The 16,156-nt window shown below is 47.7% G+C and overlaps 1 protein-coding gene across 2 annotated transcripts in view; it reads right to left on the bottom strand.

Annotated features, from left to right (window-relative positions):
* LOC107145299 (ultra-long-chain fatty acid omega-hydroxylase) overlaps positions 1-16,156 on the bottom strand; it is a 53,197-nt gene that overhangs the window by 31,093 nt on the left and 5,948 nt on the right. The window contains exon 3 of one of the 2 annotated variants that reach the window (XM_048794969.1): positions 13,083-13,153. The gene's annotated coding sequence lies outside the window, so the exon portion shown is untranslated. Of the gene's footprint in view, positions 1-73; positions 185-13,082; positions 13,154-16,156 lie in introns of those variants that run through there. The other variant, XM_015489187.2, reaches the window with a different exon arrangement.

Raw genomic sequence — 16,156 nt, 5'->3', positions numbered from 1 at the left:
CGCCCCGAGCCCCGCGAGCCTCAGGTCACGGCCCGGCGCGCTCCGGTTACAGCCCCGGCCCCGGCTCACTCACCCTCGGGTCTCGGCCTCCCGCCTGGACGCCGATCTGTGGGCGCCGCAACCTCGGCCTGGACCGCGCTGCCCCAGACCCAGCCCTTTAACCCCGCCCGGCGGCGAAGCTGGGGTTCCGCCCGGGACACGCCCCCGGACACGCCCCCGAAGGCCCCACCCGGGTCCAGGAGGCTTCTGGGCGGGGACGGCAGCGCGGCCCCCGGAGATGGAGGGAACTGGAGACGGAGCCGCGGAGGCGTGGAGACAGACTGACAGGAAGGGAAACTGAGGCCGCGATGAATAAGGGACGGATGGAGACAGGAAGAAAGAGACTCGAGGACTTGGGCACCTAGAAGTCCCAAACCAGAGGACTCCCCACCCTCCTACCCCTGCTTGGCTCCCATTAGTGCCCCCTCCCACTCCAGCGTCTCTGAAGGTCCTCACCTCAGGGCTGGCCCCCAAGCCATCCCCTCTGAGACCCTACTAGCCCCCTCGGGGCCCTCAGGAGTTCTCAGACTCCACCAGCCCTTGGGAACCATCCCTTCTGTTCTCTCGGGGTCCAACTTGCCCCTCTGGGGTTCTGCAGCCAGCAGCAGCTGTCCCTCCTGGAAGACCCCTGGCCTCGACCAGCAGCACTTGACCAGTTCTGCGCCCCGCCCCCAACCCTCCCTGCCCACAGCCAGACACCATGACCCTTCCGCCAGGATGTTGTCCTTGGCCAGCCCTTCTGCTCCAGGTGTGTCCAGTCAACACTGCCCTTGGATGTGAGGCAGATACCACTCCTGGATCGGTGGGGGGTGGGTGACTAACTTGGGCAAGTGGGCAGACAGTTGGGAGGACAAGTGTAAGAAGCTACAACTCCACCCGCCCCGGCTTAGAAGATTCCTCTACCACTTTGCTTTTCAGTAATGCTGCTTCACTTGGCGCTTGGCCCTTGGAAAGTGGGGGGATCGCGGTGAACATGTTTCCAAAAGAAGAAGAGGAGATACAAATAATTGAAGCTTGGCTGCTTAGAGGACGCAGACGTGAAGGATGTGACATTTGAGCTGAGACTACAGGGAGAGGTTGGATTTCAACAGGTGCAGGAAAGGGGGCGGGGCTCAGGTGGGGAGAAACTGGAAGGTGTGGCTTGGCAAGCGGCTTTCCCTGGCCTTGGGGTGTGAGAGGTGAGGAAGCTGAAGGGGCACAGGAGCTGGCTGCCAAGGGCTTTAACAGCCACCCTAAGTAGCTGGGACAATAGGGAGCCATGCATGGTGCTTGAGCAGGGAAAAAGCCTCCTGTTGACTAGTTTTAATTCACAGTAGAGTTTTTGTTTGTTTGTTTTCAGGGTTGTGGATTTGGTTTTGCCAATGGTGCTGGCAAAGAGGAGCTCATTAGGGACACTGGAAAAGACTGAAATTTGAGAATTTGAGAGGGATCCTGGAGGTGGCTGAGGGGGACATGGATAAAGGGTGGGATGGTTGAGACCTAGGAAGGGATGAACCGAGGCCCAGATCCTCAGCCACTTTGATCACTGGCTGGATGTGGAACTCTAAGAAGCAGAGAAGGAGAGGAAAAGAGGGTTTCTCCAGTTTCTCTGCTGTTAGAAAGATGGAGATCGGGAAGAGGAATGAGTCAAAGAGGCTGGTGGTAAGCAGCATTGACAGTTGACTTCCTGGCTCTGTGTCCTAGGGGAAGTCACATGTCTGCTCCATCCCTCTACAGATGAAATGGAGGTTATAGATGAAATGGATCATGAGATGAGGTGGTGTTTGCATTGTTGAGGGCATGAGCTGTATAAATATCAGCTCTTTGAGTTTGGGGTCTGATTTGGGTTAGCCTAGGAATTCTCAACTAAAGCAGGTTTGGGCAATGTCCAGTGATACTTTTGTCACACTGGGGAAGGAGGGGGGGTGTCTACTGGCACAGAGTCAATACAGGCTGTAGATGCTGTTCAACATCCTGCAACACACAGAATGGCCCCACAACAGAGAGTGATCCAGCCCCAAGTGTCAACAGTGCTGAGGTTGGGAAACCCTGGGCAGGTCACCTCCAGTCTAAAAGGCCCGTGGGATGCTCAGGGAGTCACCTGGGAGGCAGCTGGGCCCGTCATATGAGGACACAGCAGAGGAGTGTCTCTGAGTCACCTACTGTGGAAAGATGGCAGATCACTGGAAAGACGGGAGTGGGTAAATGAGGCCACTCAGGGAGGGAGGTGGACAGTTCAGAAGAGGATGAGAAGATGGAATTGTTGGTGACAGCAGCATTTGGAGAGAGGACCGGCAGAGGCGAGGAGCTGGGGGTGGAGATTAGGGAAAGGTGATAATAGGAACCATCACATGTACCCAGAGGTCAAGGAGCCCCGGACCTAGGAAGGAATGGAACTGCGTGGTGACCAGGTCACCAAAGTCATCAGAAGCAGAGGCAGTGGTTAGGCTTGGGAGGGACAGTGCAGCTGCTGGGGAAAACAATTTGGCAGGTTCTCAAAAAGTTAAACCTAAGGCTGGGGCTGGGGCTCGGCGATCCAGCACTTGCCTAGCATGTGTGAGGCACTGGCTTCGATCCTCAGTGCCACATAAAGTAATAAAAGAAAGGTACTGTGTCCATCTACAACTATCAAAAATAATTTTTAAGTTAAACATAAAATTACCATCTGACTCAGAAATTCTACTACCGTGTATAAACTAAAAAAAATTAAAATGAGAAAACAAGGACACATGTCCATACATACACTTGTCTGGGAATGCTCCCAGCAATACCGTGTATGAGAGATGAAAGGTGGAAACGACCCAACTGTCCATCAACAGATGGGTGGATGGATAGATGAAAGTCGTCCATCCATACAATGGAATAATACTCAGTCATAAAAAAGAATGAGGTTTGGATGCATGCCACAATGTAGAAACCCCAGGACATTGTGCCAAGTGAGAGGAGCCGGACACAAAAGGTCATACTTGGTATGATTCCTTTTACATGAAGTATCCAGATCCATAAATTCAAGGAGACAGAAATAGCATAATGGTTGCCAGAGGTCTGGTGGAGAAGGAGCAAGGAGTGAAGCCCATGTCCAGGGGTAATGGTTGTGGATCTCTTTTGGAGGTAACTAGATAGAGATGATGGGTGTACATTGTGAATACACTAAATGCCAATGAACTGTACATTTTAAGGTGGTTAATATTTAGTTGGGCACAGTGGTGCCTGCCGGTATTCCCAGCTACTTGGGAGGCTAAGACAGGAAGGCAACTGAGCCCAGGAAGCAACATAGCCAGACCCCACCTCAAAGATAAATAAATAGCCAGATGTGGTAGTGCCTGCCTGTAAACCCAGTGACATGGGAGGCCAAGGCTTAAAGATCCCAAGTTCAAGACCAACCTCATCAATTTAGCAAGACCCTATCTCAAATAAAAAATAGAAAGGACTGGGGGTGTAGCTCAGTCATAGCGCACCCCTGGGTTCAACCCCCAGTACCAAAAAATAAACAAATAAAATAAAGTAGTTCAGTTTATTTACATGACTTTCATCTCATATTTTTAAAAATATTTTCTGGGCCATGGGTTGCAGCTCAGTGGTAAAGCAACTGCTGAGCATGTGCAAAGCCCTGGGTTCCATCCCCAGCACTGGAAAACAAAAAGATTTGGAAGGAAACAAATGTAACACTCAGCGGGATAAGTTGAAGATGGTTTAAGATAAACTCTATTCTCAAAGGGATAGTGTAGCACCCTGGGGGCTAGAACCAGCCAAGAGCTCTATCAGTTCTAGGACCCAGGGCAGGGGCTTAAGCAGTTACTGGAACAGGAACCAGAGAGGGCTCTGTGGAGAGGGCTGCCTGGAAGGAGCTAGGAACCTTCAGTCCATGGACAAAACCAGCCTGCGTGGACTACAGGAAAGTGATGAGGCATAAATGCCCAGCTTCACTCTCCCCCCCACCTCCAGTGCCTGCTGTGGCTCCCTGTTAGTTGAAACTAGCCAGAAGCCTCAAGGCAAAGGACCACTGAATGGTTCATACAGGTCAGCTTTCTGGGACACAGACAGCGGAACAGAAGGGAGGAGACAGGACAGGGAGAGCAGAGATCTGGAGCCAGGAGAATAGTTCAAAAGTGAGGGGTGAAAGTGGGGGCAAACAGCCCTCCCAACTCAAGCTATTCCCTCCTAACCACGCACACAAATGCCACCTGGGACCATTTTTGCCAAACCACCAAGACCATCTCTCCTACCACTAAGCCTTTGCACTTGCTGTGCCCTCTGCTTGAATTCTCTTCCTCTCACCCACTCAACTAACCCCTGCTTATCCTCCAGGTCTCGGCTCAAAGGCCATTTTCTCTGAGGGCTTCCCCAACCACTGGACTCAGTTCAGGCCCAGATTCAGTTCCAGAAAAATTGCTTTTGGAATGTTTTATTTATGAACTCTCCAGATGGGGTCGTGATCACCCCATGGGTGGACAGTGTTTTTCTCTTTCTGTGCCTTTTCCCCAGCCCCAGCTGGTGCACAAGGTAGATTCATTCAACAAACGCCAAGTTCCCACAGAATGCTAGGCACTGATCTACAGTAAACAAACAGAAACACATCATCTAAAAGCGTTTGAAACGTGCTATGGAGCAAAACCTAAAGTGGGAGGAGAGGAGGGTACAGAGGTCACAGGATAGACTGTGTAGGGCCTTGTGGGCTACAGGGAGGACTTAGATTCTATTACTCAGGAAGGCAAGAGCCAGGAGGGTTCTATGCAGAGGAGAGATGTGGCCAGACTTAGGTTTTAACAGGCTCCCTCTGGCTGCAATACTATGAACAGACTGAAGGAGGAGCAAGAGTGCCCCCAGCACTCAGCACTGGAGGGACTGAGAGCTGGGAATAGGGCAAAATTGGGGGTTCGTTATAAAGGGAGAACTGATTGGATATGCTGATAGACTGGATGCAGGCAGGAGAGAATCAGAAGAATCACAGTGACCCCAGGGGTTTTGGCCTGGGGGATATTTAGGCTGGAGTTTTCAATAGAGTGAACAGGAGAAAAGCAGGGAGTGGAGCAGGAAAGGGTAGAGAGAAAGGCCAACAGGTAGAGAGGGGTTCAGGGGGGACACAGGGAGCACTCTGGAGGGAGTAAAGACCCAGGTGGGTGCAGGGGGATGCCTTGGGACCAGAGGAGGGAGGAGGGGTACCCTATCTTCAGGAACCACTAAAAACTTGTTCCCTTAAAAGGAGGTGAGTGGGTGAGGCGGGGCTGCCGGGAGGTTTAGGAGCTAGGGTATTTAGGTGAAAGTACCTCTCCTCTGTCATGGGGGCAGGCAAGAAAGGACACCTCTCCCACCTGAGCCAGAAACCTCATGGCTGGGTCACTCTGGAGGAGGTGCTATGGGGGAATGGAGAAAAAGACACCTTCTCACGTAGGTAGGTATATCTTCTCACGTAGGTAGGTATGTCTTCTCACGTAAGTAGGCATGTCTAGGAAGGTGTCCTCTCTGGCCTTTGCCCAGAGTGACCCAGCCCCTCCCCTCCCCCCCCCACACCTGCCTCCTTTCCCCATAGTCCACAGGGACTAACCTCCACCTCCCTCCACCGGAGCCCAGCGACACACATAGGACTTGCAAATAAGATAAATGACACTTCTAAAACCACAGATAGCTCATTCTTGCATTGCTCTCCTCCCTCACTTCTTTCCGACCTTCACCCTCCTATCCCTCCAGGCTGGCCTATCCCTCAGCCAATCAAACGCCAATCTCCTTTTTCTCATCCAATTAGATGCTGCCCCCAGACTCCCATTCAATTAAATGCTGAACTCCTCCCTCTTAGCCAATCAGGTGCTGTTCTCTTTCCCTTCAGCCAATCGGACACTTGTCTGCTTTGCAGCCAATTAAACCTCACCTTTCTGCTCGCTAGCCAATTAAACTACTCTCCTAACTCTCACCTAATCAGAGTCTCTCTCTTACTTCCCAGCCAATCAGAATCTTCCTGCCTGTTCACTTAACCAACGACTTCCACATTATCGTCCTTCAGCCAATCAGGTTTGACTTATACCCACCTCAACCTATTAGAAAAACCCTCCTGGGCTGAGGTTGTAGCTCAACGGTAGAGCACTCGCTTAGCATGTGTGAATCCCTGGTTCCCATCCTCTGCAGCACATGTAAATAAATAAAGGTCCATCAACAACTAGAAGAAAAAATTTAAAAATAAAGAAAAACCCCTCCTGTCCCTCAGCCAATAAGAATGGCCTTTCAGAAGAAGTCAGAAGGTACCTAGACCTGGCCCTGTCACTAGTTCCGTGGCGTTATATACACCACTTAGCAACCTTGAGCTTTCGTTTTTCTTAATTTAAAATGGGATGATCATCCTCCCTTCCTCTTAGGAACATCCTGAGGCAGATAGGTGTGAAAAGTGTGTAAATATCCTTTATTATTTCTCGTTTCCCTCAAATCCCCAAAAGTCGTTCCCTCTGCTCTTAAAACCCAGTTTCAGCAACCCTTCCTCCAGAACCTTTCTATACCCCCTCCTCAGGCTAACCCCTAGCTCACCGGGCTCTCTCAGCAAGCTCATTACTGACTACTTGGGGCGGAGAGTGGCTGGCTGCCACTGTCCCCACTTTGGGAACAAGAGTCCAGAGCTGAGAACTTCTGGGGACCCAGCATCTCCCATCATGAGGCTTGGCAGAGTGTAGGTGCCATTTGAATAGTTCCTGACGAACTGAGTGAATGAACAAATGAACTCTAATGCCTATCAGCTATCAGGAGTGGGAGTCCTAGAATTGGACTTTGGGTAGGTCATTAATTTGCTTAAAATCATGTGCAACATCATGAGTTGTTTTTCCAGGAATACTGGGAGCCATAGTTTTAACCAAAGGAGCAGTGACTTGCCCAGGGTCATACAGCATGGTGGGGTCAGAGTCAGGACTTGAACCCTTGTGACCTGAGGAGCTTCCCTAGACTCTGATGCTGGCACAGAAAAGGCTTTCATTTGCATGAGCCAATTTACAAAGAAAAGTCACATTTATAGCAATAAGCAAGTGGAATAGCCAGTCAGTGGGAAGATGTTTCCTGAGCACTGTGGGCAAAGTACTGGTCTCAGCCCCCCAGATGGAGCCAGCACTGAGCAGGACAGTTCCCATCCAACTGGGGAAGGCAGCAGGAAACAAGCAAATGAATTAGATAATGTCGGAGAAGAATCTGAGTAAATACACAGGGAGGGACTGAGAACCTAGTTGGATGAAGTGGTCAAGGAAGGCTTCTAGGAGGAAGTGAAGCTCGATGTAATCACTGAACGAAAGGGAAGACAGTTCTGTTGGCATGCCAAGCGAAGTGGGCATCAGGGGCAAAGGCCCTGTGGCTGGAATGAGAGTGGCCTCCTCAGGGAGCCAGAGGACAGTGGGCTGGAGTGGAGAACCCATCAGAAGAAATCAGAGGAGCCAAACCACCCGGGTTCTTGTGAGATTCCACTGTGCACCAGGCAGAAATGAGGGGGGAAGAGAAAGGATGCCCCAGAGCAGAGGAACCAGCCGTGGTCAAGGACTGGGGGAAAAGAAATGCCTGTCATTTTGCCCCATTTGGGGTCTAGAAGTTACCGTGCCTGTGGTTGTGCTGATATAAACAGAAGAGCAGAGAGGGGGAGTGAGTGGGTTGGGGCAGAGGTGACACGGTCACCTCCATCAGGGAACCAGCTGTGTCATCCATGACCACAGGCCATCTCAGGCTAATTTGGCAAGATCTTTTATTGTCAAAGGTCAGCTCCCCAAAGAACAAAACATTGCAGCAGCAAACTCCCTCCCAAGAGGACCTGTCTGCAGTCTCCCCACACTGGCTTCCAGAGGGGTTAAGAAGGTTCTGGAAACTCCTCAAAAATGCTTGCAGGCTGGATCCAGTTGCGTGTGTGACTTTTAACAAGTCATTTCACCCCTCTGAGCCGCAGCTGGCCATTTTTTTGTTTGTTTGTTTGTTTGCTTGATACATTTGAAAATCAAATGCTTAATATAGGCTCCATCTTCTGCCCCTATTATCAAACTCACTCTCCACAAGAGGGCTGTGTGGTAAGGAGTTGGATTCTGATCATTTACAGGCAGAAACACAGAAGCTCAGAATAAGGGAGAAAGTTATCCAAGTTAGAAGTTGAACCTAGATGGGTTGAATTCCAGGGACCATCAGGCCATTTGGGTGGCCAGTCTTAAGACGCTTTTTTTTTTTTTTTTTTGGTGCTGGGGATTGAACCCAGGGCCTTGTGCATGCAAGGCAAGCACTCTACCATCTGAGCTGTCTCCCCAACCCCCTAAGAATCCTCTTAGCAGTCGACTGGCATTCAGTGGTGGAGCAAACAAGAGCTCCTCTGGTAGTCATTAGCCTCAGATGGGCAAGGGGCCCTCTCTCCTGGCCTCAACATCCTTGTCTGCAAAATGCGGATGTGAAACAGTTTCCACCTAGAATTCTCTTCTCACTGGCTTTGGGAGGTGCCGGAGATCAAGTGTGTGAAAATAAATGGTGGGGTTTTATAGTTCCTCAAAAAGTTAAGCAGTTATCACATGATCCAGCCAAGATGCTCCTAGGTATATATCAAAAAGAATGGAAAGCAAGCACTCAAATAAGTTCGTGTATGCAAATGGCCATAGCAGTACTACATGCAAAGGACAAAACTGGGAACAATCCAGATGGTCATCAAATGATGAATGGATCATCATTTGACGGATACAATGATGAATGGATACAAATGCCATATACCCTTAGAGTGGAATGTTATTCAGCCATGAAAAGGACTAACGCGCTGATACTGCTCTAACATGATTGAACCTTGGAAACATGATGTTGAGTGACAGCCACGAGACACAACAGGCCACATAATGTGTGACTCCGTTTATATGAAATGTCCAGAACAGGCAAATCCACAGAGACAGATGCAGATTAGTGGTTGCTAGGGGATAGTGGGAGGGGGGGAGCAAGGAGTGGTTGCTTAATGGGTACAGAACTTCTGTTTGGGGTGACGAAAATGTTTTGGAACTAGAGGTGACGATTGCACAACGCCATGAATGTCCTAAATGCCAATGAATTGTTTGCTTTAAAATGATGACGTTTTATGTCCTATGGATTTCACTTAATAAATAAATAAGCAAATGGTGGAAAGTAGATTTGACGTGCTTTTGTTTCACCGATTCCTTTGCCGCAGCCAGGAGACGGACACATTATGATTCCCATTTTAGAGATGGAAAGGTCAAGGCACAGAGAAAGGGCGTGCTCCAGCCAGGGAGTTGGGAAGTCTGGATTGGATCTGGGGGTCTCCCTGAGCTTAGGCAGATTTTCCTCTCTGGCCAAGAAACCACACAGGTGACAGACACTCACAGGGAAGTCACCACCCTGGGCTATGTGTGACTCAGAGAGAGGGCAGAGAGCAGGACTCAGGATATCGGCCAGCCTGACCCTGACCCAGTAAAGCCCAGCAGAGGCCCAGAGCTGGGGGACTCTCCCTTTATGTAGGCAGAAAAACTTGCGGAGTTTTCACGGCTCCATGCCACCCCTGGGACAAGTGCTCCAAGACCCGGCCTGCCCTGGGGCTGGATCTCAAAGAGCTGTCAGTCTGGATCCTACCAGGTTAGACACAGAGGTCTCCCAACCTCTTAGGGCTAATTAGGGCTGAATTAGAGAAGGGAACCCGGAACTAGGAAAGCCAAGAGCAGGAAGCCAAAAGGCAAAGAGGTTTCCTAGAAAGTGGGATATTGCAGTTGGGTTTTGAAGAATGTATAGGAGTTCGCCAGGTCAAATGAGATTATACTCACATACTTTACTAGTCACGATGCAAAGTTATAGAATCTCTGGGAAGGGGAGATTGGTGATATCTGGCAAAATTATACATGCACTTATCCACATATAGTACTAGTTACCAGTGATTAACTTGCCAAAACAAGAAAAGACTTATGGACAAGACTTTTATAACAATAAAGTATCAAAAGACTGGGGGCGCTGGGGAACATAGCTCAGGGGTAGAGCATGGGCTCAAGGCCCTGGGTTCAATTGCCAGCATTGCCCAAAGAAAGAAAGAAACAGAGTAAATAGTCCACATGACCATCAACAGAAGATAGTTGGATAAACTATGCCACATTCACACTGTGAAGTACTATACAGCCGTAAAACAAACCCAAGACAATCCAACAATTCCATTTCTGGGTACGAACCCAAAAGAATTGAAAGCAAAGGCTCAAAGTGTCTTTGGACACCTATGTTCACAACAGTGTTACTCATAATAGCCAAAGTGTGGAAGCAGCCCAAATACCCATCAATGGGTAAAAGATGTCCTAAACACACACACACACACACACACACACACACACACCTTAGAATACGATTTTGCCATAAAAAAGGAAAGAAATTCTGACACATTCTACAGTGTAGATGAAGATATTTTGCTGTGTAAAGTAAGCCCATCACAAAAGAACAAATCCTGTCTGATTCCAATTCTATGAGGTGCCTAGATTTGTCACATGCACTGATTAGAACAGTGGGTGCCAGGGACCAAAGTAGGCAGATGGGGAGTGATGCTCAGTGGGACAGAGTTTCAGTTTTGCAGGATGGAAACAGCTCTGGCAGTGGATGGTGGTGAATGTGCTCAGTGCTACCGTCCTACTCACTTAAAAAGGTTTAAGATGGTAAATCTTACCTCAGGTGTGTTGTACCACAATGCAAAAAAGCAATGTGGCATCACCTCATGTGAATGGTCCAGTACCTCTAAGTCACATTTGTAGCAGAACTATTTCAGTGATGTTTTTAAATAGGATAGGTCGTGGGTGTGAAGATGAGATAAATTTTGCAATAAAGGCATAAAAATAGCCGGATGTGGTGGTGCACGCCCATAATCCCAGCTGCTAGGGAGGCTGAGGCAGGAGAATCACAAGCCTAAGGCCAGCCTCAGCAACTTACCAAGTCCCTGTCTCTAAATAAAACATAAAAAGGACTGTGGCCAGGTGCAGTGGCACACACCTGTAATCCAAGTGGCTCAGGAGGCTGAGGCAGGAGAATCATGAGTTCAAAGCCAGCCTCAGCAACAGTGAGGTGCTAAGCAACTCAGTGAGACCCTGTCTCTAAATAAAATACAAAAATGGGGTGGGGCTGGGGCTGGGGCTCAGTGGTAGAGTGCATGCTTAGCATATATAGGGTCCTGGGTTCCATCCCCATTACTGACAAAGAAAAATTTTAAACTTTCTGCACTCAAAAAGCAAAAATATTCCCTAAAAGTCAAATGGTTCAGGTTGAAAGAAACTATTTAGGGTGACTTTACAACCACAGTAATTTTTTTAAAAAGAGAGAGAGAGAGAGAGAGAGAGAAGAGAGAGATTTTTTTTTAATACTTATTTTTCAGTTTTCAGTGGACACATCTCTATTTTATTTTATGTGGTGCTGAGGATCGAACCCAGCGCCCCGCGCACACCAGGCGAGCATGTTACCACTTGAGCCACATCCCCAGCCCACAACCACAGTAATTTGATGACACATCCCCAGTGGCATATATCCACATGTTCAAAAAGAACCAGAGGTGCTGGAGTTGTAGCTCAGCGGTAGAGCACTCGCCTTGCATGCACGAGACCCTGGGTTGGATCCTCAGCACCACATGAAAATAAAGAAGTGAAATAAAGGTATTGTGTCCAACTACAACTAAAAATAAAATAAAAAATAAAAAAAGAACCAGAAAAAATCAAAAACTATTTTCAATACTCATATTGTTTAAGATACTACCTGTGAGCTTTGAGATGGGCGTGTGTGTGTGTGTGTGTGTGTGTGTGTGTGTGTGTGTGTGTGGTGGGATAAAGCAAACAAGCGGTTATGTTGATGCCATTGTACATGTAGCTTTTCAATGTGGGAAAACAAAAACACAGAAATAAGATTTATCAGGTTCAGTAAAAGCCATGCAACCCTGAATATGAATTGCAAGTGTCAGCATCAACCCATGATGTTTATTGTGTTCTAAAAAGTGGGATAAGTGGGGTGGAGGTGTGTCTCGGTGGTGGAGTGCTTGCTTAGCATGCAAGAGACCCTGGGTTCCATCTCTAGCAAGAGGGAGGGACAGAAGGAGAGAAAAGAAGGAGGAGAAGAGAAGACAGAACTTCCTAAAACTCCAAACCATGTCAGAAGAGCTCAGAAGCCACTTCTAAGAAACTTCCATTGTCCAGAGAAAGCAGAGAATTTGATTATCAGTAATGATAAGAACTGCAATGTACATTTCAACAATTCAAATATATGGATTCGTAAACATATGGGGAAGGGGATGGAATCTCTTTTACCTTTAGAGGATTTTAAGGAGCTTAATTAATATCTTGAATACTAGCAAAGGAGTCTGGGGTTATAGCTCAGTGGTAGAGCCCCCCACCAAAAAAAGAAAAAAATGTGTGTGTGTGTGTGTGTGTTGTGGGATAAAGCAAATGAGCGGATGTGTTGATGTCATTGTACATGTAGCAGAGGAAAAGAATCGAGCTTGTGCACAAGGGACTGTTTGCCTTTAGAGAAGTCTTCCAGAGAATAAAGGAGGTAAGAATAATAGCATTTAGGTTGCACTATGTTGTTGCTTCTAATGAATTACTAAATCTTGGCCATGATCATCAACAGATAATATCATAACAAAATACTATCCCTAAAGATGGAGGTTTAGAAGAAATAAGATGGACCACATGAGCAAGAGGACATCTGAGGTGTACTGGCGTGATGGGTGCCTAGAAAGGCTCATTTTACCATTTTCTCTACTTTTTTTTATACTGGGGATTGAACCTAGGGGTGCTTTACTACTGAGTGACACCTCCAACCCTTTTTTATTCTTATTTTATTTTGAGACAAGAGTCTTCCTAATTTGCTTAGGGCCTCCCTTAATTGCTGAGGCTGGCCTTGAACTTGAGATCTCCCTGCCTCAGCCTCCCGAGTTGGGATTACAGGCATGCACCACTGTACCCAGCTCTGTACTTTTGAATATGTTCGAAATTTTCTATTAAAAAAAATGTTTGGGGCCTAGTGCTGTGGCACACACCTGCAGTTCCAGCTAAGGGGGTGCTGAGCAGGTGGACAGGTGCCCCAGATGCAGAAATAATATGTGACCATGAACCTGGACTCACCTAGGGTATGGGAGTGTGGACATCACTTGAGCCCAGGAGTTGGAAGACAGCCTAGGCAATACAGTCAGTCCCTGTTAAAAAAAAAAAAAAAAGGTTTAGGGCTGGGGGTGTCCAGAGGGAATGTGTGTGGGTGCAGGGGGACTTCACAGCAGCCAATGTGGGGGCTAAAGGTATTGGGCTGTTCCTTGTATTGTTCTTGTAACTTTCTTGTACATTGAGATTATGTTCAGATTGTGTCCAGAAGAGAAAGCAAGGCGGGGCTCTCTATTCTCAGAAATGCCCAACAGATAACCAGGGCTTTGTCTCACCTGGCAGGGCCAGTCCTGCACACAGGTGGCTAGAGGCCTGAGGGACCACCAGAGGCCGCATGACATGGTCAAGGCCCTCGGTTCCATGCCCAGCATCCCAAAAATAAATAAATAAATAAAAACACTTTTCCCTGTGTCATTCTCTTGAGGACGCTGGCGGTAACTAGAAGCCTGTGGTACATGGTCAATGTCCCCCCAGCGAGTGCCCACCATGGTCCCACCCACCCCGCACTCATGCCCCTCCACACCACTAAGGACTGAGCTCAGACTATCTGTGCAATATCCTGTGTCCTCAATGACAAAACTCCCTGCTCTCCAGTTCCAGGGCAGGTGCCTGAGAGATTAAATCTCACCTCTGCTCTTCCAGAAAAATAAAACTGATGTCAACTTCTGCCTGCCTGGAGGCAGCGGGGTCAACAGCTTGAACCACAACTTGCTTTTTCCCTTAGGCTGATGGAGTTTGACCAATTTAATGATTTGGCTGCAGCTCCAGACTGGCTTCAAGCCCAGCCCCAAGGCTTCTGCTGGCTGCTGGGGTGCTGGGGGCCAGCAGGGAAGCTCTGCATTTGGACAGATGCCCCAGATGCAGAAATAATATGTGACTATGAACCTAGACTTACCTAGGGTGTGGGAGTGTGGACAAACTAATAATTAAATGGATTATTCCATGGGCTGGACTGAATCTCTGTTGGGGAGGCTGAGGTAGGCAGGGTCAGCAAGAGCTCGGACTGCCACTGTCCCCAACTCCCCACCTGCTAAGCACCATCCCAACCATTGTATGCATGTGACCTCATTCTACCTTATGAGGTTGGTACTGTTCTCCCACTTTAGAGATGGACAAAGTAAGGCCTAGAGATGAAAATGGTGGAGCTGGTGAGCTACAGAGCAAGAATCTGAATCCAGGTGAGCTGGTTCAGCAGGGGTCAACAAACTTCTTGTTATTCTTTTTTTTTTTTTTTTATTCTGGGCACTCGACCACTGAGCCACATCCGCAGCTGTATTTTCTAGTTTATTTAGAGACAGGGTCTCACTGAGTTGCTAAGTGCCTCACTTTTGTTGAGGCTGCTTCTTGTTATTCTTCCTAAGCATGTGCTCTACCTCTGAGCCAAAACCCCAACAAACTTTTGCTTTTTTTTTGAGATGGGTTGGTTTGTCATGCTGTGTTACTCACATTGAGCTTCAGACCCTCCTGTAGCACATTTTTTTATTAAAAGGCCATATGGTAAATATTTTAGCTTTGTAATTCAGTTCTGGCTATTATAGCATGAAAATAGCCAGAGATAATGTGTAAATGAGTGGGAATTATGTGTTCCAATAAACTAAACCAATTGCATAAACAAATTACAGTCCTTCCATGCAATGGGATATTATGTAGCCATAAAAAAGATAAAAAATGATCCATGCGACAATGTGGAAGAACCTCGAAAACATCTTGCTGCCACTTGCCATGGCACATGCCTATAATCCCAGTTACTAGGGAGGCTGAGGCAGGAAGATTGCAAGTTCAAGGCCACCCTCAGCAACTTAGTGAGGCCCTTTCTCAAAATAAAAATAATAATAAAAAGGACTGGGATGGGGCTCAGTGATTAAGCACCCCAGTGTTCAATCCCTGGTACAAAAAAAAAAAATGAAGGCAAGTGAAAAAAGCCAGACATAAAAGGTCCCACAGTGACCTGTTCAGAGCAGGTACATCCATAGAGACAGGAAGCAGGTTAGTGGTTGCCAAAGTTTCCAGGAGAAGGGAATGGAGAGGGATTGTTAAAGAGGACAAATGGGGACAGGGTTTTATTTTGGAGTGGTGACAATGTTTTGGAACATCGGTACATGTGATGGTTGCGCAACACTGTGAACACTAAACCACCAATGGGGAGTGGGGAGTTTTCCAAACCCATTAGCCACGAGGCAGATGCTTTCAGAGACAACCACCTAAGATTGCAAGAAAAAGCGTTGCCCCATAAATGACTGCAAACCTGCCTCTAAAGTTGCTTTTTGTTTCAGATGGGGGCTGCCAGATAAACTCACAAGGAGCCGGCAAAAATTATCAGGGCATTCTACCTCACCCCTTTTAGGTGACCTGGAGTAAATTTTGCTCATGATAATACTAAAATCTCCTCCCGAAGGCATTCTCAAACCTGCTGTTTTTGAATGTGTGACATATAAAGAAGCTTGACAAGGAACTGAGCAAGCCCAAGAATGTGCCTGCCTCTACATGCAATGACAAGATTTTGCTGCATGAATATGAATATGTATGAGTTTCCCCATAAAAACCCCTTGCTTTGTTTGCTCGGGGAGACACCACTTTGGGAATTATCCCTTGTGCACTCCTTATTTGCTGCAAGGGATAAACTGTTTTATCTCCTGGTTGTGCTTATCTGCTTTGTACTCACCAAAGAGTGTACCCACTGTGTTCTGTTACATACCCATTAAAAACAAGATGGGAGGGCTGAGGGTGTGGCACAATGCCCTGGCATGCACAGGGTCCTGGGTTCCATCCCCCTTACTGAAAAATAGCAACAATAATAAGATGATGGAGAATAATATCATGAAGTGTTTCGTATAATGGAGAGTTTCATGATATCTTGTTAAGTTAAAAATAAATAAATACGTTCATGGGTACAGTCAGTTTTGCAAGGTGAAGGAATGGGACAGGAGTTGTAGCTCAGAGATAGAGCAGTTGCCTGGCATGTGCAAGGCTGTGGGTCTAATCCCCGGCGAAGGAAGGAAGGAAGGAAAGAAGGAAGGAAGGAAGGAAGGGAGGGAGGGAGG

This window comes from Marmota marmota, unplaced genomic scaffold (assembly GCF_001458135.2).
Source record: "Marmota marmota marmota unplaced genomic scaffold, marMar, whole genome shotgun sequence".
NCBI classification, from domain to species: domain Eukaryota; kingdom Metazoa; phylum Chordata; class Mammalia; order Rodentia; family Sciuridae; genus Marmota; species Marmota marmota.
Note: the sequence above shows the minus strand (reverse complement) of the source record. Positions and strands in the feature narration are given on the sequence as shown.